General features: G+C 32.3%; 1 protein-coding gene across 1 annotated transcript in view; it reads left to right on the top strand.

Annotated features, from left to right (window-relative positions):
* Positions 1-10,848: 10,848 nt before the first annotated feature.
* Positions 10,849-26,415, top strand: part of LOC125835507 (OVARIAN TUMOR DOMAIN-containing deubiquitinating enzyme 11-like) — a 233,184-nt gene continuing 217,617 nt past the window's right edge. The window contains exon 1 of the mRNA XM_049514638.1: positions 10,849-10,859. The gene's annotated coding sequence lies outside the window, so the exon portion shown is untranslated. The remainder of the gene's footprint in view (positions 10,860-26,415) is intronic.

The following is a 26,415-nucleotide window of genomic DNA, read 5'->3' as shown; positions in this document are numbered from 1 at the left end:
AGTACTCACCCTTGCTTCTACACAATTGTGTAGGTTGATAACTCTCTCAGATTCGGCTTAGTATTTTCTTTAGCAGATTGAGCTTCGGGACATACTCGAGAGGTAGCGGTTCATTCCAGACGTGCACTTGAGTTATCTTTACTTTCAGTTTTGTTCTATTCGAGAACTATACTCTGAGACTTGAATATTTTTATTCGAATTCTGTATTTAGAGGTTTGTACATGTGACAACCAAATTCTGGGTAGTGTTGAGTCTCAATTAAAGTCTTTCGCTTATTTATTATCTTTTATTCTCGTATTTCTACTTCTCTATCGTTGTGGTTGGGTTAGGCTAACGTGTCCGGTGGGAAATGGACACGTGCCATCACATCCGGATTTGGGGTGTGACATACATGCATTATAATGAGCAATTACAAACATATATCACACCAACATGAAATCACAATCATCATCTACCTCGAATCCAAGCTTGAATCCCCTAAGGCACTTGAATCTTTCCTTTCTGGATTCTTTCCGCTTGTTCTAGGTCTACAAACAATTAATATACTCAAGGATCAACAATCAAATGTTTAATTATCCGGATTATAACAAACTCAATAACCCTAGACCAAACCCAAGATCCTAATACTCAATTTAGGGTTTTTTCCACCATTAGTTTTAGATCAAAACCCTTCCCCAACAATAATACCTACGAATTTACATTCTACGGATTGAAAAATGGATTCGGGGAGTGAAAAGCTTACCTTTAGTCTAAAAAAATGGTGGAACACTGTCAAGAAAACCCCTGAGGTCGTTCCTTTGCTCTCAAAGTCGAAAAGTGCAGAATATAACATTTTTGGGATTTATTTTCGACTTAAGTCGCGACTATCCCGCCATGCGGGACCCAACCCGCTGCAGCGGCCCCGCCCTGGCAGGATAAATCCCGCCCTAGTGGCTTGCACGAACCAGTGAGCAAAATTAAGAATTTCAAACCCCCATTTCACAACACTCCTTCATCCCATGACACTTAGAAAATACATTTTTCACGCTAAGATCAGTTTCGAAAGTTCTACTCATGCGAATTTAATTCCGTAAAGTCGCACGGGTTCCTTAATGTCTTAGATATCTAGTCATGTGATCAAAATCACAATTAGATCTCTCATTTGTTACCAGATTTCCCTAAACCTCACTGACTCTGATTTCGTCCAAATCTGGACTAGGCTAGGAAATCCAAAATTACTACTCAAAAGTTTTCTGGCTCCAATTCTTTCTCCATTGGCTTTTCTGTAACGACGGGAACACGTCATTACAATTAGCTCAATTTTGAAAAGTTGACACAAAATGAGCATTTATTACTTTTTCAACTACTAAGAAGTGAGCTTCCAAAATTTAGTTAAACTCTAGTCATTTGTACTTATGTTGAACCACTCTCAACATGGATTTTAAGTTAAGGAATTAAGACTTCGTCAATAATTTGATGAGCAAGTCGACAATTTAATCATGAGTGATGACCTACCGAACTAAAAGGGATTGTCCAAACTTTATTAGAAATACTCAATAATTTATTATAAACTATGATAAATTTGAATAATACATGTTTTCATATATTAGTGATTGTGTTACTAGTTAATATTGTGTATGCTAAGTTACAACTTTATATATACAATATTGAAATACATAACTTCCGTTAAAAAAACATTATGTGCTTCAAATGTATATCAAAACGCAATTTGAATTGATACTCCTAATATACACATACTAATTTGTTGAGGTTTACTGCAATCTAAATTTGTATACATATTTTGTATACACCTACAGGTTTGCTGCATGTAAGCAATTTGCTTTTAGTTTTATTGTTGTTTGATTTGCATACACATATAACATATTGTATAGACCTTTTGGTTTTGATATATACATGATGTATACATCATACTCAAATGATATAAAAAAATTCTGAAATTAATTATGTATACAGCCTAAAAAATCTTGTATACCAATCTAAAAATAATTATGTATACATTCTAAAATCAATAAGCACATGTATATAAAATGTGTATGCAACATTCAAACAGTTGTATACATTATAATAGCTATACATTCAGTTATATGTATTATGTATTATAACTAGATAAACTTCTGAGATATAAATATTGTGAAAAATCGATGCCAATACAATTATCTTCGTTTATGTATACAAATGGCATATACATTGAGTAAGTCAAACTTCAGATACGTATTATAAAAATATATGTATAATACAATTTAATGTAGATAATTATGTATATTCATGTACATTTTTTGTCCAGTAAATATACACTATATTGATGTATGCATTAAGTATATGTATACGTTTAATTTAATGTAGGTAAATTTGTGATATACATGTGGTTCATTGTATACATAAATGTAATGAAATTTGTCAATCTAGTACTTAAGTAAGTTTGTTATATTCCCTTTGTCCATATTTATATGAATCTTTTTATTAGCCAGTTTAAAAAAGAATGACACATTTTCCTATATATAGTAACAATTTAATTTTAAAATGTTCATTTTATCCTTAATAAAATTAATATACATGTCACAACCCAAAAACGGTCGTGATGACACTCGTCTTCCACCAAGACAAGTCAGCCTAAAACCCAACTAATACGATAAATGCGGAAGTAAAACAAGAAAAATAGACTACCATCATTGAATAATGCGGAAATCACGATCAACTCAAAATATTTCCCCAAAACCTGGTTATTACGTGCACAAGCCTCTAATGTATTATAATAGATTTGTTTGATGTTGTCTCTAAAGTAGAACAAGATCATAAATAAGAGTGAAAAGATTTGTTGAGATTACAATCAACTTCCTCAAAAATCTCCATAGGAAGCCTCATAAGAGAGAATATCATGAAGATCCGGGCTCATAAGGTACACAAATGTAGAAGCAAGGGGTGAGTACCAAACCACACGGTACTCAACAAGTGAACTCCTAAACACAAGTTAAGAATATAGAATACGAGTACTTCTACCACACCAACCGAACCTCCACAACTACAACCTTCATAAAACCGGCCCAACCTAACCGTTCAGAATTCCATAGCACACAACTCAATTACAACATTCCAACAACCACTGATCAGCAACAGACAAAATCAAGTTTATCAATCACAAGTTCCACTGAAAGACATTCACAACTTCACAAATGATAAAGATATGCAATGCAATGAAATGCAATGCCAAGTATGGTGATGCATGTCTGACCTAGTGATATACACCCGTTGTTTCTTAGTCCGGGACCTATGGGGGACATATCTGTCCATGCACCAATCATGGCGTGCGACACGACCCTCGATAATCAAATCTGTTGCGGCATGCAACACGTCCCTCGATAATAAATTCGTCGCGGCATGTGATATGTCCCTCGAATCATAATATCCGTTGCGGCGCACGACACGTCCCTCAAAATGGACATCCTCTTTAAATTCTTATTCTTCCTCAATTCACATAACACTTGTCAACGATATCTCAGAACCAATGCAAATGATATGTTCACAAATAATGAGGAGATAATTGTTTTTATAACAATGCATGATTCACAACAACACAATCGTGATACAAAATCAACAATGAATCAATCAACCTTTCAAATCATTCTCAACACATCACACACCAACAATTAATCATGTTACCTTTTATTACCCCTTTATCATCATTAGGATCACTCAATAAACAAGTAGACCCATCACCAAGTCTCATTAGTCCCCAACACATACCACAAGGAAACACACGATTCTATACACTTAACAAGGATCAAGAAATCTACTTGCCTCAATTAATCAACAATTCACTCCCAGACTTGAGTCTTCCCTTTTTCGTTGGGCTTCCGAATCAATGCAATCTATTCAAATAAATAACCACAATAAGATTTCAAAACTAACAATACTCATATTACTATATATCTAGCCGAGGCCCAAAAACTCACCCAAACCTATAATCAAGTTCATAAATCTGATGCCAATTAACATGTCAACTCTTTCAATTTTCTCCAAATTTCAAGTCTAGGGTTAAGTTCCAATTACTCCAAATATCATAAATCTAATGATATTCATAGAGTTGTCAAAAAGGGTCGGCCCAGCCTCACCCGACCCAAGCCTCGCGGGCCAAGGAATTTGATGGGCTAGTGTGGGCCGACCCTTCATTGGAAGGGCCTAAAAATACTCAACCTAACCCAACCTTAGAAGGGTCGAGGGCTGGGGCGAGCTAGCTTTTTTTAATTTTTTTTCTTTCAAACTTAAAATTCTATAACATCAAGAAAATGAGAAGATTTTCAAATCAAATATGACAAACAATGGTGTTGTTTCAATAACACTAGAAAAAAATCTAGTGTGATTAACATATATCTAGGATACTAGATACACAAGATACATGTATCTAGTATGATGCATCCCAGATACGCGAGCGAGATAAATGAGTGATGAGTGAGATAGGAGGGAGGCGAGGGCATTACTGGATTTGTCTATGTATTCTATATACATGTGAATCCACTTGAATAGAGTGTATCTAGAACATATTAACCTAATTTTGAGTCCATGTATCTCGAGATACATGTATCTAGACGTACCAAAATCTGGTAAGATTCGTAATATTACAACATAGCATGTATTTAAGTAATTGACTCATATACTAGTGAGATTGTTGTAAATTACCCTTAAATAAATAGTTTTGACTCATGGGTCGATCCCAACCCAGCCCCAATCAAGCATTAAGGGCCAAGGACTTATATGGGTCGGGCTTATAAGCCCTAATTTTGAATGGGCTTGAAAAATCCTATCCCAACTCTACCCAAGAACGGGCTGGATTGGGTCGGCGCTATGGGCTAAGCCCATTTTGATGGCTCTAGGTATTCATATAATATAGTACACCTAATATTTAGTTACTTATCTCAATATATCAAAACTTGAATCATAGTGTGATATCATATGAAAAATTCTAACACAAAATCTAGTTTCTATCTATTATATAGGAGAGTGAAGTGGTAGGACGACCAAGGTTAAAAATGTAAGTTTGTTCTAACAAAATCTATTAAGAAAGATAACAAGAAAAACAAATAATTCTAGAAACATCTTTCTATATATGAAATGAATGATGATCAAAGGTAAAAATGTAATTTCATGCTAACAAAAATCTACCAAGATAACAAGAAAAGTAAATAGTTCTAGAAACATATTTAGTTATTGTTATTACAATTAACTCATTTTGTTATCACTTCACTTTCTTTTCTTTATGAGTTATTGTGATATATATTCATTACTCTATTTTACTATTACTTTAATTAATTCCTAATATTTTTTCTATTCATTATGTTTACTAAAAATGCCTACTTTAATATAAAATTCATCACTTAAAAATATAATTAATTATTTTCACCTTTATTTTAGCTCTAATTAATAAACCTGAAAAGACATAAGTGTGATAAAATTAATAATATATATATTAGATTGAAATTAAAGAATAAATAAAATTAATTTCAATTTTAAAAAATACATTTATTTTAAAAGATGTTAAAAAATAACTTTACAAATAAAATGAATAGGATGGTATATTTGCATTTAAAGTAAACTATAAATGTTTAAGTAAACTATAAATGCTTATTAGATTATAAAAGAGCAGTTCTTCATTAAAATATATAATCAAGTTTGTACTTTTACTTGATTTCAAATTGTAGACAGTAAAATTTTATTGATAAATCCATATTAAATTTTGGATTAATCCACAAATTCATGATATATTGACCAAGTCAAATCACTGGTTAATAAAATCAGATTAATATTTAAGTCAAAATATATGCACTAAGTGTGGTTCGTCATCAAAGTTGAAACTACAAAAGTAGATGCATCATGTGTAGTTACAACTGTAAAATAAAATGCACTATGTGTAGTTCATTGTCAAAGTCGCAGTTACAAAAAAAGATGCACGAAATGTGGTTCATCTCCACCAAAGCCACAATCACTAAATATAGCACCAAGTATAGTTCGCCATCAAAGTCGCAACTACAAAAGAAAATGCGTCCTGTGTGGTTCGTCATCAAAGTCCCAACTACAAAAGAAGATGAACTAAATGTGGTTCATCGTCAACGTCACAACTGCAAAAGAATTTCATCGTCAATCTCGCGATTGCAAAAGAATATGCATCATGTATGATTCTTCATCAAAGCTAGGATTGTAGAATAAGATGCACTAAGTGTGGTTCGTAATTACTAAAGCCGCAACTTCAAAATAGAATGCACCAAGTGTAGCTCGTCGTCAAAGCCGCATGTAGAAAAGAAGATGTACGAAGTGTGGTTCATCTCCACCAAAGTCACAATAACTAAAATATTGCACCAAGTATGATTCATCATCAAAATCACAACTACAAACGAAGATGCACAAGTGTTTCCTCGTCAATTATATATTAACCCTCACTTTTTTTGGTATGATATTGAGACTATTTGTGGTCCATTGTAAACCTACAAAAAAAGGAAAAGTGATATGTCTCACGGTGCCAATTGCACGAAGCTTCAAATCGACATGGTGAAAATTGTGGCATATGCTCTCGCACTCGTCATGATGAATATGATCTTATTTTGGCTTAAAATTTTTATGTTCTCTCTCCATGTAGATGATGACAAAATTCTCAATCAATACGAAAATCAATATGTGGCTCTTCGGCGAAGATGTAGAGAAGTGAACTCATGAATATTGTCCAAAATCAGTTAGATTGCTAACTTTAAAGAATTATTTTTGGTCAATCCATAATAACTTCGAGTTGGATTTTTGATATGTTATAGACTCAAGAGTCTTTTTTCTATAGATTCAAGTCTCTCTCCATTCGCTCTCTCCTATACCAAGATACACACGTTTTGGTGAGACTCCACAAGTAAGCAAAATAATAATGACATAATTGAAGATCAACTTCAAAAATTAATCATCGTCAATCAATGAATATTTTTACCTTGATTTTTGGATATGTTGTAGACTTTGATGTCTATTTTCTATAGAATCAAGTCACTCGTCATTCGAAATCTCATACACCAAGATAGAGATGTTTTGGTGAAACTTTCCATTGGAATCAAGTTATGGAAAATTTCTATTGGAATCAAATATGGAATGTTTTGAAAAACTCCATAAGAAAAAAATATATACTTCACGAATACAACAAGTCTTCTCTTTAAAGGTTTGACAAGTTGAACACCGTAACAAGCCTCGAAGCAGGGGGCATTCATAGACAGTGAAATTTTATTGATAAATCCATATTAAATTTTGAATTAATCCATAAATTCATGATATATTGACCACGTCAAATTATTGGTTAATAAAGTCGGATTAATATTTAAGTCAAAATATATGACTTAAATAAACTCCAAATTACATTTGGGTCAGTCCATTAAATTGATAATACGAGTCCAACTCATGCTCTTCAGGCCCAAGGTCCTCTAAAATTATTTGAAGATCAAAATACCCCCAAAACTCTAGATCACAACTATATAAAGGGGTCTTCATAACACCAAAAGGGAAAAGAAGGAAATGAATAAGAATACACACAGAAATACATAGAGAATCATTGCTCTTCAGTGGTGACCTGCAAGTCTTCCAAATACAAAGAAGTCTTCGCTCCAAGTGTTGAGCCGCAAGTATTTCATCACATCAAGAACATCCGTGAAGACAAGAATTAGGAGATTACATATCTTTTCTTAAAGATTTTACAAAGATTGTAACCTTCGCAAAAATTCAAATACAAATACTGTTGTTTGCTTGCTATTTTCCTTTCTTGTTTGTTGTATTTCAGGAACGAAACTTTAGACGCATACACAAACATATTAATCTAAATATGTGAACTGATGTAAGTTCGATTTAAATTTGAAGTTGCCGGACCAAAATTTGGTAATTTTCTATTATATAGAAATGTGAAGTTGAGGACGATCAAGGGTAATATGATCATTTCATATATAACTCATTTTAAAATTATATAAATTGTATTTTTAAATTTGTCAAAATATTTTTTCAAGTGGGTAAACTTCCTTCACAAGTTATATGACTTATCTAGAAAATATAAGTTATAAGATTTTTCTAGAACTAAGAGCATGTTTAGCATTGCTGCTAAAAACTGCTTATTTATAAAATTGTTTTTTTTAAAAATAGCTTGTCTTAAAAACTGTTTTTCAAAAAAAGCAATTTGTGTTTGACAAATTTATTTGAAAAGTGTTTTTGATAAGCAATTTGTGTTTGACTATCTTTTTTAAAAAAAAAAGTTCTTTTAAGAGTTAAATTACGAAATGGACAAGTATCAATATCCTTTTAAGATTATTTTGTAGAGAGAAATTATTTTAAATATCTAATACATAACTTTAATTAAATTAAAATGTACATATTCAAATTATTAATCAATACTATACATAGATAAATAAATAAATAAAATATTAATATAATGTTAACATGAGGAGTTAAATATAATTAAAAATATCAAGCAACATAAATTTAAATATTATTATTACCTATTTCTAATAATGCGTAAAATAATATATAAAATATAAATAATAATATATAAACATAAATGAAATAAATTTTTTATCATATAAAAATAAAAAATAAAATTCTTGAATGAAACTTAACAAAATTTATGAAATATGTTAATTAATTAATAAGAGATATATTGGTAAATATGTACATATGTAAGGGATATTTTAGTCTTCAAAAAAATAATTTTCTGCTTTTTTTAAGAAGCATAAATTTTTAGTTTCTTTCCAACATTAGAAAAATTGCTTCTACTTCTATTTAAAAGCACCTTTGAGGGTTCGCCAAACACTAGGTTTTTCAAAAAAAGGTGTTTTTTTTCTATATATTAAAAAAAGCACATTTGGCCTCCCAACAACAATTCCAAAGTCTATGACACAAATAAATAGACATTATCTCATTCACTCCTCAATTCTCTCCCCTCTCATGTCTTATACCAATAAATTTCTCGCCCTTTATTCTAATTTGCATCTTAAATATTATACACTCCGGTATAGATCTGTTATTAGGAAGATCAATAATGTAGTTTTTTCAACATTAAGAAATTCATTTTTGATCAATTCTTTATATAATGACCCTACTTTTGTAAAATAATTATAAGACAAAAGTAAAATTCACTAATTCCTAGTGGACGCATCACTTCAGGGACTTGTCCATATAGCAAATTTTCAGCAAAATTCAACTGCTCCACACTTTTCAAATACCCTAATGAACCAGTTAACATATTAAATCCAATATCAATCACAATTATTTTTCTCAAAATGCCTAATTCAAAAGGAATGCAACCGGTGAGCATGCTCTTCAAGAACAAAATTTCCAACAATTTCGAACATGTTATGCCATTTCCTTTGGTTCTCTTTAGACTTTTCAATTTCATGGTGTTGCTTTTTTTTTTCTTTTGGATTGTAAAGATAGTTTTTGAAGTATCTAATTTATTTGCTTTCTCTTTTTATGTATAATCCCAAAACTTCAAGTAACATATGTCATTATATAATTTATTGAGAAACATATATTTATTTATTATTATTATTATTTTATCATCAATTATTAGATAAATTATTATATTAACTACCTCATGTTAAATTATTGCAGTATATATTATATTAACTTTTGTTAATATTTTTAAATTCTCTTTATTTGAGGTAAATCATTTATTCATCATGTATATTAATTACATTAGAAAAACATCTTTCTTTACTATACTAAATGGTTCTCCTAATTTTAATAAATATTAAGGCAAGACACAATATCACAAATTTTTTTCATCCTTTTATCACTTTGTAAAAAATGAGATGATTTATTCTAATTTTCTTCAAGTAGGTCATTATTTTTGTTTGTTAAACACCTATTACATTTTATTGTTATTTCCTATCATGTTTATTTGAAAATATCATAATATTTTTTCTTCTTGAAAACTAATTAAATTTCTATTATAAACATATATAAGATTGTAATATTGAACCCGTAAACGGGACTTTCATTATCTAGTTAAAAGAGAAATTATAAGTTTCAACCATAAAGATAAGAAAGAGCGAAAACTAAATAATATGCAGAATGCCAATTAACAAATTATCCTTTTCTATCCATAATCAACTCATTATCCTAATCATTGGCATCAATACTTTCTGACTCAAATGTAACGACCGGGTTCCGTTGTTATAGAAAATCCAACGGGGAAAATTTTTGGGTCGAAAAACTTTTTCGCAGTAACTTGAAATTTTCCAACCTAGTCCAGATTTGGACGAAATTAGAGTCAGTAAGGTCTAGGGAGATCTGATAGCAATTGAGTGGTTTAAATATGATTTTGATTACATGAGTAGATAGCTAACACGTTAAGGAATCCGTACGACTTTACGGAATTGAATTCGGGCGAGTAGAACTCCTGGAATTGATCTTGGCATGAACGAGTAGTTTCTGAGTGTCATTGGTTGAAGGTGTGTTGTGAAAGGGGGTCTTGGAACTATTAAATGTCACGACCCGAGACTACCCCCCAGATGTGACACGGCATACAAGACTCCAAAAATCCTCATACAAGCCTCATAGCATATCATAACATAAGAGCATAGGGAAAAATGCAGAAAATTAAAACTTTCCTTTACAATCGAAGTCTTTATAAAATGAGAGAGTCTACAACACCATGTCTCAAACCATCTATAATACTTGGATTAAAACTCTTGAATATAATCTTAGGGACATAGCCCTTACATAATTCTAAAACATAAAAGAAAGACATAAAGGACATATGGTCAAGACCTCGAATACTATGAGGACTCACCAAGCTTCTTCTTCTTGATCTACTATGGTCCTAGCCACGAGGATAGAATCCGATATCTCCAAACCCTACACTTATAGAAAATGTAGAAATATGGATTAGCACAAAAATGTACTAAGTATGGAAGCCATGCATAAAAATCCTTAAAACATGCAAAAAGGGACATTTTAATTGAAACCATGCTATATGCCACTTTTGAACATCATCTTTGAAATAGTTGGAGAATGTAGCTCATAAGACAAATCATGTACAATTCATCATAGTGATGTGAGACCAAAAATATATATTTTAATCATTATTTGCCTCACATTTATTATTTATATTTGTCCTTTTTGAGCATGGATTTTATGAATTGTGCTAAATAGTGTATTTTATTTGTAGGAGTAGATTGGTGTAAAGTTGAAAAAGTTTGGAGCTAAAACAAATTAAATATGGAAAGTTGAAGAAGGAAATCAAGCAGACAGCTTAATGAATTAAATTTTATAAAATAATATATATTTTGGTGGAAGTAGAATTGGAATTGGAATTGAAAATTCCACGTGGCATCATATGAAGAACGAAGATGGACAGGAAACTCGGCAGAGCACGGATTACGCGTACATGAATTCTTATTCCGCTTGGATTTGGATTCCTAATTTATTTTGGAGTCAATTATTTTATTTTAGGATTTCTTATTTCTATAAATAGTTCAAAAAAATAATTATAGAGGGGAAGGAACGATAGAGGGAGATCAAGGAGGAGGCACTTTTGAAGAGAAAATCATCAATACTTTTTAGGGTTCTTTTCTTTTTCTTATTTTCTTAGAGATTAGTAGCTAAAGCCCTTGTTCAGGGGCTGTAGCTACGGATTCAATGTTGATTATTTAAGGTTTTCGAATTAATTCTTGGTTGTCATTATAAGTTACTTCTATATTCTTATTTTAGTATTTTGTGCTTGATCACCATGAGATAAATATATTGTCTAATCTTAAAATCGAACGAGGAGGGATTAGATAGACCAGAGGATATAGAGAGCTCGGTCCACCCATTAGATAGAGGTGATTAGTGTTCAGGAGTGACGCCCAGACTAACACCTTGCTTGGTTATGAAATAGGATGAAATATAAATGCTCGCCAGTTAGTTTATCTATCCCCGCTCAACGATGTAGTTAGATGGCTAATTGGGGTAGGCGGCGAGAGGCGAACCACCCGGACCATACTATCAACCCTATAAACCAGTAACTTGACAACTGAAATTAATTCTAAGCCAAAAATATGATACCTGAAATCTTATACATGCTGCAGCCCTGGGATTTTCCAACTATTGTAAATAATTTTCTTATTTTGTTTTTGCATTCTTTTCTTTTGGCACTATTAAATAAATAATTAGATCAGTATAATGTAGTAAAAATAGTTAATGACAAGTCCTTTGGGTTCGATAATCTGATTCTTTTAAGAACCACTATATTACTTGCGTGACCGCGTACACTTGCGTGTGCAATTGGGAGCGCATAAAGGATATCATCATAATCGCAAGCACAATCTCCAGCATAAACATAATGCATACTCCAATTTTCACAAGACATAGTTCACATGCATAATTACATACCAAGATCATCTCATCATAATGGAAATATCACATACGCAATCCTAAGCTACACTTGTGCAATGCATAAATAGGATTCCATAATCCTATCTACACTAAGTCTCACTTTTAGGCCACCATAATCAAGCATAAAATACCTTGACCTTATCCATAGCCAACACTCATAGACAAGGAGACGTTCATGTTCATAACTTGTAATAAGTAAAGTCACTCATAGAAACAATCCATATCATGCATACATAAATTCATATATCTTCATAGCATAAGGAAACCACACCATAACCCCTTTATAAGTCTACTTGTGCAATGTATAAGTGAAGTCACATACCCCCACTCACACTAAGTAAGGCTCATTAAGAAGTCACAAGTATAGTTCATGTTCATGTTCATAATTCATATAAAGCATACATTTAACTCATAATCATCATATCATAAAAGAGACATACCATGTCCACTCTCAAAGCCTACTTGTGCAATGTATGAATGAAGTCTCATACCCCCATTCATACTAAATAGAACCTCTTGAGGAACCATAGTACATAACTCATGTCCTTGTCATAATTTATATTCTTATCATATAGGGAATATAGCCTTAACCGACATAGACCATGTTGAGCTACATGAAATCCGGTGTCTTACTCCCACACCGAAAAGAGGTGTCCTACTTTCCTAAGGTAGAACTAACATATTTAGATTTTAGGTGAATCCACTAGCTAAAGACCTATGTGGGCACATAGTTATGGGATAAGAAGATTGCTACTGGAAGTCCGAACTTTCTAACGTAAAAGGTTTCCATTTCATGAGATAACTTACTTTGGGAAGCCGGACTTTCTAACGTAAAAGATTTCATCTCATTTTCATATCCACTCGGTGCTAAGCATAATTCCCTTTAAAATTCATATTAAGTCTTTACTTAATTTCATGTTCATGAAAGAATGTACTAGGCACTCCAACCAACATAACATCATAATAGCTCATTTATTCATTAGGTGGGAATGTCCTTTCAACCTTAGAATCATCAATATGTGAGTAAACCTTTCACATCATATTCATAGTGTGTTCATGAGAATAGCCTTTCAATCAACACAACAAGCTTATCATAAACATACATACTTCATGCATAGTCATGTGTAATGGTGCATATGAGAATTAGTCTTTCAACAACACCTTAGTCACATCATAGTCATGTTCATGCATGGGGTGTATGTGTGTGTGATTGTCCTTTCCATGATACAACAACAACATTATTATCATAGACACTTCACTCTCAAAGTGCTCATAAAACATGCACATAATATCATATTCATACATACCTGTCACGACCCGAGAGTACCCCCTAGTCGTAACATGGCGTATTCGACCCCGAAGGGGTCTTATACGAGCCACATAGTCATTCATTGCATTCAATAATGAAAATAGTGCGGAATAATAAAAAAAAACTTATTTACATCCACACATTTAAACTTCATTAAAACAACTTTAAAAACACACAGCGGAAGTCTAAGTCTCACATGACCATCTTAGACACAGTCACAAAACATAAGTAGGGACACGACCCTTCACAATCAAAAGAAGTCTATTAAGTCTATTACATGAACAAAAGAACTTAAAAGTCTTATCCTCAAATCCATAAGGACATACCAAGTCTTGGAGGAAAGCAATCCAACACTTCAAACTAGCTAGGAGGGATCACTTGCCGGAAACCAACACTTATAGTAAAAATATGAAGAATATGGGTTAGTACACAAAATGTACTAAGTATGATGACCATGCAAGACATGCTTTAAAAGGGACATTTTGGTTAGAAACCATGCATTATGCCACTTTTTGAAGTACCATGAATAGTTGCATAAAAGACATACAATACAAGCATAAACATCAAGTAAGTCATAATATTACCTTTAAACAATTTCAACATGAAAACCTTTACCTTGGACCTTCACCTCAAGAAACCCTTATGCTATACCTCGTGCAATGTATGGATGGCGTCTCATACCACCATCCATACTAAGGCACCACATTAAGGTCACTTAAGGTAACTTATCATTCCTTTCTTTCACCTTTGCACAATATTCATACATAAGAGGTATATCATCACTTAAGACATGACAAGGGAAAATAACTCGTAATATAACCCAAGTATAGCATGCATCTCATATTAAGCATTTGAGAGCCAACATTCTTTAATAACCTCATTTAGGCCACAATTGTATCACATACATTAGGATTTAGAGAAACTCACTATGACCCTCTCCAAGCCTACTCGTGCAATGTATAGGTAGCATCCCATAGTACTACCTACACTTTGTAGAACCTATCAAGAAACCATAATGAAATCTCGCATGATGGGAAGTAAGCGTTTAATCGACATAGACCATGAGAGCTTGTCATGGAATCCGGTGTCATAAGTCCCCACACCGTAAAGAGGTGGTCTACTTGCCTAAGAAAGACCGGTATATAGCTTAATGGATCCACTAGCTACCTATACGGGCACATAGTTTATGGGATAAGGTAGACGATCATTGAAACTCATGCCTAACTATTGGGGGAGTTTCCATCTAACCAAATTCACTCAGTGCTTAGCCTACATTCCCATAGAATAGTTCGTTACCTTGACATTATCACATATGAGAGGTGCCATTGGCCTACCAACTCCAAATTACATTCATTAACACGTGAAAGGGTGCTTTAAGCCTACCGTTTCAAGGTTCATTTAGGAAAGCTCATTAACTCCTCTTGAAAGGGTGTCATGGGCCTACCGGTTCAAGTCTCATCATTAACCTTCATGGAAAGGTGCCATAGGCCTACCGACTCCAAGGTTCATTATAAGCTCGTGTGGAAGGGTGCCACTAGCCTACCGATCCGAGGATTCAACAATCAACAATATAATCATTTATACAAGAAAATGATGCATAAGCCCTACCAATTCAAGGTATACTTTATATTGAAGAATCCTTCATATTCTATCATCAACATTCATGAGTGTCAAATTGAGAAATAATCTTTCAATAGCAACACCTTTACGTTCATAACATAATCACATTATCTTCATTGAATTCTCATTCATATAATGTCATGATAACACTCCAATTTCTCATACTATGCCTTTAAGGCCATGGTCACAATACATTCCATAATTAAACACCTCCACCATAAGTGGATCAAATCAAGCAAGAACAATTTTTATCCATAATATGAGATTAAGCCAACTTACCATCCTCCAAAGCCATAATAATCATTACTCAATTCCCAACAATTCTATCACCACAAGGTGATTCACCCATAATTTGCCCATAAGGCCACAATCCTCAATTCATCCATAAACCAACAATTCATCATAAATAGATATACAAAACCATATAAATCAACAATACAATCCGATCTAAACACAATTTCATCAACATTAAATCATAGGCATTAAACCCACTTCATAAGCAAATTCGAGGCTTTTAATGAAAACATGGGTTCTTGAAGAAGTTTCATATAAAATCATCTTAAAATCATAAATACAACTTCAATTCACCAATATAATGACTTTGAAAACATTTTACCCATGAACCCATACCTAGAATGAAAAATAGAAGTTTTGTTCTTTGAAGACTTTTGAAACCCTTTTTAATGGACTCCTTGAAGGAAAGATAATCAAGGATCAAGGGTCACCATACCTTTGCTATGATCTCCCACGAAATTTGATGAAGAAAGCCTTGAATCCAAAGCCCTAACTCCCACTTCTTCTTCTTCTTAATGGAGGATTGTAGAGAGGGAAATGTTTTAGGGATGGGAATTGAACTAATGGTATCTAGGAAATAATATATGTCCTTTGGAAGAATGGTCCAACACTTAGAAAAAAAATGAGGCGGGTGAACAGTAACCACGCCTACTGGAAATTGCCTTTTCCTGCCGAACAGATTTTACGAAAATGGGCATAACTTCTTCGTCCGAACTCTGAATGAGATGAAACGAAGTGCGTTAGGTATCTAACTCAAAGGGCTTTCCATGGATATATTATTGGCCACCCAAATAATTTGTGTGCTAGGAGATATGACCCTCCAAAGTAGACCCTCGAAAAAGGCTTCACTTGGAAATTTTGGATTTTGATACGGTTGCTCTAAAATTTGGGTTAGACCCATTTCCCACTCAATTTGACCCCCTAAACAAGAATATGAAGTCGGATTTTCGAAAAACGAAACGGATCTTTTTATATACAGCTAAACAAGTTTCCGGTAACTTCCGAAGCACATTTTTAAGAAGTTTTTGGGTCAAATTCAAATATAATCATTTCATTAAGTTCTCGACTCCAAACTCACATGTGAGACTCTAGTTTCATTCTATCATTTTTCGGGTCGTTACAATACCCCTCATATCTTGCATTCAAAAATCATAAATCATATTAAGTCAACACATCTAGCATTCACTACATTAGACATGGATATAATCTTGACTTAAGTAAATCATTCATTATATACATAAACTCATGCACTCATTTTATAGGTCATGTGGATGAAGTCCTTTCACAATAATGTCATATACAATTCAACATACATAATAGCTTCCTTCTTTAAACCTTAACATCCTTAAATTATTCATATTAGCTTTTACCATTAAAGCCCTTAGGAGTCATCTTCATACTACAAGCATTACTCTCAAGCAATACCTCACATGGTTATCATGTAAGCCTAATTCTCAAGGTAAACTAACTACATGCTTCATTCTTATTCAATTATAGTCATATAGCATCAAGTAAACTAAATCTCAATACTACTTCAACCATGATTCATCATGTAAGCCCTAATTAAGTTAGTTCATATCTACAAGCTTTACTTATAAGCAATTCATGTTTAGGTGATCTAATCTAAGGCAATCCATCAAGAAGTTCATCAATCTTAGAAGGTCACATCTAAACCCTCAATTTGCCTCTTTCATGACCTAGCCCTAGGCCACATTAATTTCACCCTAGAATCTTAGGTTAATCAAGTATACATGTAGAATCATCATACTAAAATCATGCAATCACATCATAATCTACTCACATCCAATCAATTTGGACCAACTTGCAACAACATTCATAATGTAAAGAAGGACCATAACTAGGATTGGGGAACCCATGGACTCTTGAGGAATTCAAGTTGAAATCATATAAAATCAGTAATACATCCATAAACAAACATAATTCAACCTTTAAAAGGCACTTTGAAAGGAATCCATGGGGTTGAGTTGAAACCCTAGCTTTTGGGGATTTTTAGATTTGAGATAAAAGATTTTGAAGGGACTCCTTGGGTGATAGCTATCCAAGGATGAAAACTACCATACCTTATGAAGCCACACGAAATTGAAGAAGAAAGGCTGCTTCTTGAACCCTAAACTTGACCTTGTTCTTGCTCTTCAATGGAGTTTCTAGAGAGAGAATATTTGGGAGAAAGTTGGTTATGTTTTGGGGTTTTGAGATACAATGAGTTAAAATACCTAATATAGGTGTAATAAGTCCATATAAAATGACCCCTAATGAAAACTAATTAAAAAGAATTTACCTAAAGACCCCTACATTGGTCAAGTCTTGAATAACAAGTGTAGTGGTGACCCACGCCCATGACCCACGGACCGTGGGTACACTCACGCCCCGTCCTGCAGGTCCATGGGTGTTGTCTACAACTTTTCATCTTGGCCCTTGACCTACGGAGCCTCCCCACGAGGCGTGGAGGTACCTACGCCCCGTAGGTCCCATCCTAGGGTTATAAAGTTTTGGCAGTTTTTGGACTTTTGGGCGGCATTGGGGGTTAGACTTTAGGGTCCTCCTCAAGGACCCCTAGTTGGTCCTTGGGGGGGCGGACCTTGACGTTTAAGCCCTAAACCCCTCAACCTAAGCTCGGGAACTCATTTTGCAACATAGAACCCCACATCAACTCAACATCACCCTCGTTAAGCTCTAGTTTCACCTACTAGTTTTTTGGGGTATTACATTAAAATAACTCACTGGTTCCATACAAACCGCTCGGGTGGGATTTCTGCCGCCAGGGTGGGGCCGTTGTAGCGGGGTGGATGTCGCCGTGGCGGGGTAGACGCGACTTAAAGTCGTAAATAAACCCCAAAAATGTTTTATTCTGCAAATTTTGAAGTTGAGAGCTAAGGAACTAACCCATGGCTTTTCTTAACAGTTTTCCACCATTCTTAAGGCTAAAGGTAAGATTTTCACTCCCCGAATCCATTTTTCGATCCGTAAAATGTAATCTAACGATGGAAAATGGTTTTGATCTGGAAACTATGATGGAAAAAGCCCTAATTTTGGATAGTGAGATCATCGGTATGATCTAGGGTTGTTAAAATTGTTAGTAATCCGGGTAATTAGTGATTGTTTAATGATTCTCGTATTATATTGATTGTTTGTAGACCAAGAACAAGTGGAACGAATTCGGAAAGGGAAGAATCAAGTTTCTTAGGGTTCTAAGCTTGTTTCGAGGTAGGTGATGGTTGTAATTCTATGATTGTGTGATGTATGTTTGTTCTTGCTTCATTATGATACATGTTTGTATGTGATTGTTGCATTATTGATCACATTAATTGTAAATGAGGATATATGAATGGTGAATGCCATGAATCATGACTTGATTGTATGATTATGATAATGTACTTTGTGATTGTGGCTTGTTAAATAGATCGGGTGTTGCATTCTGACACACTATTTTGGATCAGTTGCCACGCTCCGGCATAGTTATGGGATCGGTTGCCACGTTCCAGCATAATCATTGGATCAGGTACCACCTTCCGATATGCTAACAGTTTGGGTTTGGGTTCCATGAGAGGGGCAATGATTTGATATAATTATATCTTAAGAAATGTGAAACTGTTGTTGTTCGTAAAATGATGATGATATTGTATATGTTCGATATATGAATGTGATTATATTGTTGTATTGACTTGTGTATGTAGCACTTAGTGGGATAGCCGCGTGATCCTACCAGTACACTGTGGTTGTGTACTGATACTGCACTTGCTTTTTCTTTGTTGAGTACAAGCCATCTTCAAGCGGCTATTGACAGACCTCGCTTAGAAGATCAGTGATCGTTCGAATTCAAGGGTGAGCCAGTTCTTTCAGGCTGCCCATGAGTTCTCCTTTTGTCTATGTCCACATTTCGGACTTAAGACTTTTCTAGTTAGTTATTAGTTCATAATTAGTTGGGATTGTAACCCTTCTTGTTTAGAGTTTTGGTTCATTGTTAGAGTTTTGGTACATTGACTTTCAGGTTCGAGATGTATTTTTCGCATTGTTTAGTTGTTAGATCTTTTGGAAGTTTATGGAAACTTCAGTCTTTATGCTATTTAACTTGCTTTCTATAACTTAAATGCTTTAGTTTTTGGTTTAATTGTTTGGTTTGGGTTGGGTTGTAGTAGTGGTTCTCCCACCGGAGAATTAGAATGGGTGCCAATCACGACGGTGGGTCGTGACATCAAAGATTCCCAAATTATCCCACAATTCACTACAATTGGTTGCCTACCTATTTTTGGCCAAATATATTATAAACAGCAATCACGTAATTGATTTAGTCTCTTACCATTAAAAGTATAATATACAAATATATTTATGGTATCATAAAATTTATGCAAAGTTTAAAGGGTTGGAGCTTCAACTAGCCTTTACCTAAAGGAATGTCGCCTTCCTCTTGCAATTCGTCCCTTCCGTAAGATCTGGCGGTTGATTTTGAGTTATCACTCAAAATATTAATCCTCTCTTATTTTTGATATAAATATAAATATGACTCAAGTGGTATAAGGTGTTAAATAAATTAATCTATTAGTAACAAATTAATTAAATTGATTTTCGAAAAATTATTCATCAATTAATTAACTGAAGTTAGACGAATAGTTCAAAATTTCCAAATCAACTTTACCAACTGATCAGAAATGACTTGATAGAACTATCGGGAGAAGTGAAACGGTAGTTTTATAAAAAAATTCAAAAATGACCTTCCGAATCATTACAATACAAACATCTATAACTTATTTTAGACCATAAATTTTAAAATCTTTTTTTTTTCTTAAACTTCACGTCCATTTAAAATACATCTAAAAATTGAAATAAAGGGAGCACACATTCAGTTCTAGCATACATTTATAATGAATTTAATATAGTATAGACGGAATATGTTGTAAGCATTTGATACTTCTATATACCGATAATTTGGTATACATTTGTTTCTATTTAGATTCACAGAAAAAGAACTAAACGAAAAAGAAGAGGGAGAAAGAAAATGTGATTTATCACTTAAATTTAGGGACAAACGAAACAAAAGGGGGGGGGGGGGGGTTGGAATACCCTCAACTTTGTGATTTAACTTTATGATTTAGTGTTGATATATCCCATCGTTATAAAAATAGTTCACACATATCTCAATTGTTATTCCAGTGGTTCATATATATACCCATTTGTCTAATGAAAGTGAAAATAATATAATTTTAATTTTATTTTTAATTAAAAAATAATATATGTAGGGGTATAGGTTTGATTCTTCTAGTAAAATTCAAAGGTATATTTGTCTCTTCTCAAATGTGAACTTTGTTTTTAACAATTCAACTTTATTATTTTAATGATCTATTTTTTTCACTCATTTTTTTTAAAATTTATTATATATGCATTTTTGGAAATATTAAAAAAAATCTCTTATTATATAAGAGAGAGTTCGTGCTGAAGCAGGCATGTCTCTGTTGACGTGCCTGCTTCAGCATATTTCGGAAAAAAACATTAAAAAGACGTGCCTGCTTCAACATGTTTTGGAAAAAACATTAAAAATTTATTCATTTTGTTCTACTTTAATTTAATTAGTGTATAATTTTTTCAAAATTATGGAATCCGTTTTAGCTATGACCTTTAGTTTTAAATTCAAGACTTGATGTTGAAGTATGCACGTCTCCATCGACGTGCCTGCTTCAACGTGCTTAGGAAACTTTTTTTAAAAAAAATTACTTCTTTTGTTCTAATTTAATTTAATTAGTGTATAATTTTTTTTGAAGTTATATAATCCGTTTTAGCTATGACTTTTAGTTTTAAATTTATATTCTTTAGTTCTAGCTTTATTATTTTGAATGTCGGTAATATTTGTTTATATCTTGTAACTACTAACTACTTTGAGTAAAAAATCAATGATCGATGATATTAAATTTGTGCAAACAAAAAGTAATTACAACTTAAATATCTATAAATCATATTAAAATTTAATCAACTTTCTAGAATCTATCTATATCGCATAAATTAAAATAAAAAAATATTAAGATATTGGGCTCGTGCTAGCACGAGCACCTATGTCTAGTTATAATACAACCGCAAGAAATTTATTTTAATTTTTTCCTTCTTCTGTTCACACTTTTTCTTTAATCTCGCATATTTTCATACTAAAGAAGAAGAAGATGAAATAGAAATAAAAAACTGAAATAATGATAAACAAATATATATATATAAATAAAGAGAAACATAGAGAACGTGATGTTGCACCTCTCTATGGCCTCCATTTATATTCGTCTTTTTCACTTCTTTTTTTACCATTTTTTCTTCATTATTTAAGTATTTTATTTTTAATATCTCAAAAAGTCTTCACATTCAATTACTCAACTTTTCACCTACCACTATAATATATATTTAATATCTTTAATAAAATAAAAAATAACTACCAATAACTCACACCTCTTCAACTTATAATCTTAATAATATTCATAACTCTTTTTTTTTTAATCTTCATGACCCCCAAAATTAAATTTATTAGTTTATGACACCTTATGGTATTCCTCCTCTTTTTCTATATAAATTCATATTTTGTAGCAAGAAAAATTTCATTCAAAGTTATTCTTTGGGATAAGGGTCTGAACAATATCCCAACTTTGGTCGGATTTGCTGTTGCGATACTAATCTTTCATGAGGATCTATTACCTCCCTAGACTATTTAATACCATATTTTAAACACATATATTTGCCCACATGGACATAAAAAATAATGCAAAATTATAAATAGTAATGTGTCCAAGTGGGCACATATATACCTTTAAAATACACTATTAAATAGTCCAGGGGGGTAAAAAATACGGATACCATTTTTCGGAGCGGAACTGGTAGCTGGGGGATTCATGGAAGTGGTAGTGTGGTAGGTGGTAGTGTGATAAGTGAGTATTTTATTTTAAAGATTTTATTGTAGTATTCTTTTGCTAAGTGTCTTAATCTTGATATCCCTTTAATGTTAATTTTTGGTAGTGTGAAATTCATGGTAAAATGTAATAATATTTATTGTAATATTCTTCCGATAGTTGTTTTAATCTGAATATTTCTTTAATATTATTTATGATATATTCAAGATATAACATATCTTCGGTTCTTTGGTACATAGATAAATTTTCCTCTATTAATTGTTCTAGTAGTTTTATATCTTCCATAGATTCTATCCAATATTGTAAATATTCGTAATTCATTTTAATCTGAATTTATTTCTAATAAATCGTACCATTCTATTCTTTCGTATTCTAAATCATGTAAGTCTATTTCATACCATTGTTGGTCCAATATATCTTCTGGTTCGTTATTAAATATTTTTTCCCATATGATTCTTCTTAATTCAATTATTTTTATATCTTTAAGTATATATAATATTAAAGTTTCATAGTTTTTTATCATTTCATTATGAAGGTAAGTAGTCATGTTCTTTATTATGCAGATTTTTTATTTCAAATTATTCCTTCCTATCATATTCATAATTGATTAAATTCATATTAGATCATTATGAACTAGATTATTTTTATCATGTTTTCCTGTCACTACTAGCATCGTACTTTAGCGGATACTTTCTTCTTATCAGCGCCTCAACTTTGTTTACTCCCCTAAACGGCTTCCTCGCCTACCGGTTTCAACATTAGGATGGCATAGTATATAAGTTTTCTCCCTGTTTCCAGTGTGCTAATAAACTAGAAATCATGATTCAAATAATTCTAATACATAATAACTAACATAAATTTATTCAATCATATATATGATATTCAGGAATATATGAAATTAGTTCCGCATATATTTTGAACAATATACCTTTGCCTCTTGCTTAGCCATGCTATCTGAAATATCTGACTGAATTTCAGATTTATCCATTAACTTTTAAGTAATTAGTATCTAAAAAGAGAGAGTGTTTATAAGAAAGTTTTTATAAAGTTAGGCAATGCCCGTCTTTTACAATGGCTACTACTAAGTCTATATATAGACACACAAACTTACTATTCTAAATGCTTATCCTAACACATTTTTTACACATGTCTACTTACTATTCATGACTACTATTCATGAATAGTTTTATTTTGTCTACTACTATCTACTTTACGACTTATTTGCACAATAATGTACACTATCTACTACATTTGTCATTATTTGACAAAAGACTCATACCTATTCCATACCTACTTTATGACATATCTTGACAATTTTACATTATTACATATCTTGTTACATTATTACATAACTTTTTCCGCTCTTATCTCCTCCTTCTTGTTTTCTTCCTCGTTGATTATTCCAGCTGGACATCTGGAATTATATTATCTTCTCCGTTGCACTTTGAACATATATGGTCCGGGTATTTATGACCAATTAGCTTGCAATATCTGGTTAATAATTCTGCTGAAATAAATCCTTCTTTTAATGCTCGTGTCGTAGGTCAGTCTTCTGGCTTTAGTAGTGATAAAATCCATCTTTGGACTTCATCCATATCTGCTTTCCTTAGCTCCCTTGAATTAGAATAAATCATTAACTGATCTCTTGCATAGTAGCTCCATATAGCATTTCCATTTAAATAATTGTTTGCTAGCTCTTGAATGATAGTTGATATACCAATTATTCTTTTGTTGGCATAAAAACTTGGTATCTCTATTTTGCATATCTCTTCTTGTTGTCCGATGTCCTCGGGTATAATCATATCTTTAGTCAGTCCTATCTTGATAACCTGTATCGGAGGCTTTATCTCCTCATATAATATCTCCGCTGGTGCCGTATAGAATTTTATATAAAATAAATTTCCTTTCGTAACTCTTTTGTATGTGATAAATGCTTTGTGTAGTTCTGGTATTCCACTAACTTCTTCTCCGTCGTATGTGTATACGGTATTTAACAGTCCGTAGTTGTAACATGTTCTTACTAAATTAGCATTAGTTTTCGGTTGCGCAATTAACTTATTATATCCTTGTAACTTTTGTGTCAAATAATCTTGGTTTGGTTCTTTTGTAGTTGATCTGGGGTTGCGGTTTAAATAGGTTTGGATTTTGTGGATATTTTCAATATAGGTTCGTGTGATGTAGTTATATGTCTTTTTCTCATTTTGATTTTGTAAACTATCTGCGTATGTAGATGTTTGTGGTTCTATGGATACATGTCTAGGTGTCCTTTGGGTAAATGGTTTTGCAAATAGCTCGTTTAAGTTAGCATTTTTATGTTGTTTATCGCTAACTTGTTTGCTTGTACCTGCAGCTGTATTTAAACAAACGTTATGGGTTTTAAGGAGTTTCCCATCGTCTCCTTTTAGCTCTGGCTTTTTTCTGTCTTCCGGTTGACGTAGCTCCGCATTTTTATAGTCATGCTGCTGACTAGCTTTAGACTTCAGATTATCTTCATTAGTCTTTAGCTTTTGTATCTCGTTGTCCATACTGTCCACTTTTATACAAAGTGTAGTTATGGCTTTGAGTATCTCTTCCATTGTATTTTCGTTCTCAGTCTGAGTAGCTTTGTCTTGATAAGTAATCTGCAATAACATTCTTATCAGTTTTTATTACTTCAATTGTAAATGTGAAATTTAATATATTTAATACCAATTTCCTTATTTCTTTTGTTGTTACCGAATCTTGTATTTTTCTTGTTAGCCACCATTTTACTTGTGTATTATCTGTCCTTATAATAAATTTGTTATATACAATATATGGTTCAAATGATAATAAACACTTATATACTGAGTATAATTCTTTTCTATTTATTTCCCATTTTATTTCTGTATTATTAAATGTTCCTGAATAATACCTGCAATGATGTTCTATCGTAGTGTCATCATACCTGTATTTTAATATTCCTCCATAACTTTTTTCACTCGCATCTGATTCTATTATATAAGTAAATTTTTTGTTTTCATCTGGAAAGTATAATTTAGGTAAGTTTTTACATAATAATTTTACCTTTTGTATTTGTATTTGATCTTTTTTATCAAACTGATATTCTATATCTTTCTTTAATTTTTGTTGTAATGGTTTTAAATTTTCTGCTAATTTTGGTATGTATTCTCTTACTTGATTTACTAGTCCTAAGAATGATTGTAATTTCTTTTTTGTGTCTAGTTGTTCATTTGAGTTAATTATTTTTTGTACTATATGTGTTTGCATTTTTATTCCGTTTTTATCGATTTGTATTCCTAAGAATTCTATTTGATTTTTCATTATATCAGCTTTCTTTTTACTTAGACTTATACCTGAATATTCTATGATGTGTATAAATTTTTCTAATAATCTTATATGTTCATCTTGTGTTTTAGAATATAATAATATATCATCAATGTACACTACACAGTTTTCTATTTGTTTAAAGTAATTGTCCATAAAGTGTTGATATCTACCTGGTGCATTTTTATATCCAAATGGTAATACATTCCATTCATAAAATCCTTGTGGTACAGTGAATGCTGTTAGTTTTTTAGATTCTTCTTCTAGTTTTAGGTGATAAAATCCTGATTTACAATCAAATTTGCTAAAATAATTATATCCTTGTATTTGTCTTATCTTTAGTATTTTATTTGGTATTGGATAATTATATGTTTTAGTTTTTGCATTTAAATTTCTATAATCAATAACCATTCTACTTTTTCCTCTTTTTTGTTCACTGTGTTTATTTACGATAAATGCCGGGCTTGTATGCTTACTATTGCTTTCTTGTATGTATCCTTTTTCTAGTAATTCATCTATATGTATCTTAAATTCGGTTAAATCATTAAAATTGTACTTTAATGGTTTTTGGGTTATTATACTGTTATTATCAATTAGCTCAATTTTTACTTT

Source organism: Solanum verrucosum, unplaced genomic scaffold (assembly GCF_900185275.1).
Source record: "Solanum verrucosum unplaced genomic scaffold, falcon-dt-bn FXZP01000040.1, whole genome shotgun sequence".
In the NCBI taxonomy this organism is placed as follows: Eukaryota; Viridiplantae; Streptophyta; class Magnoliopsida; order Solanales; family Solanaceae; genus Solanum; species Solanum verrucosum.
The sequence above is the reverse complement of the archived record's forward strand: the minus strand, read 5'-3'. Positions and strand labels throughout refer to the sequence as shown.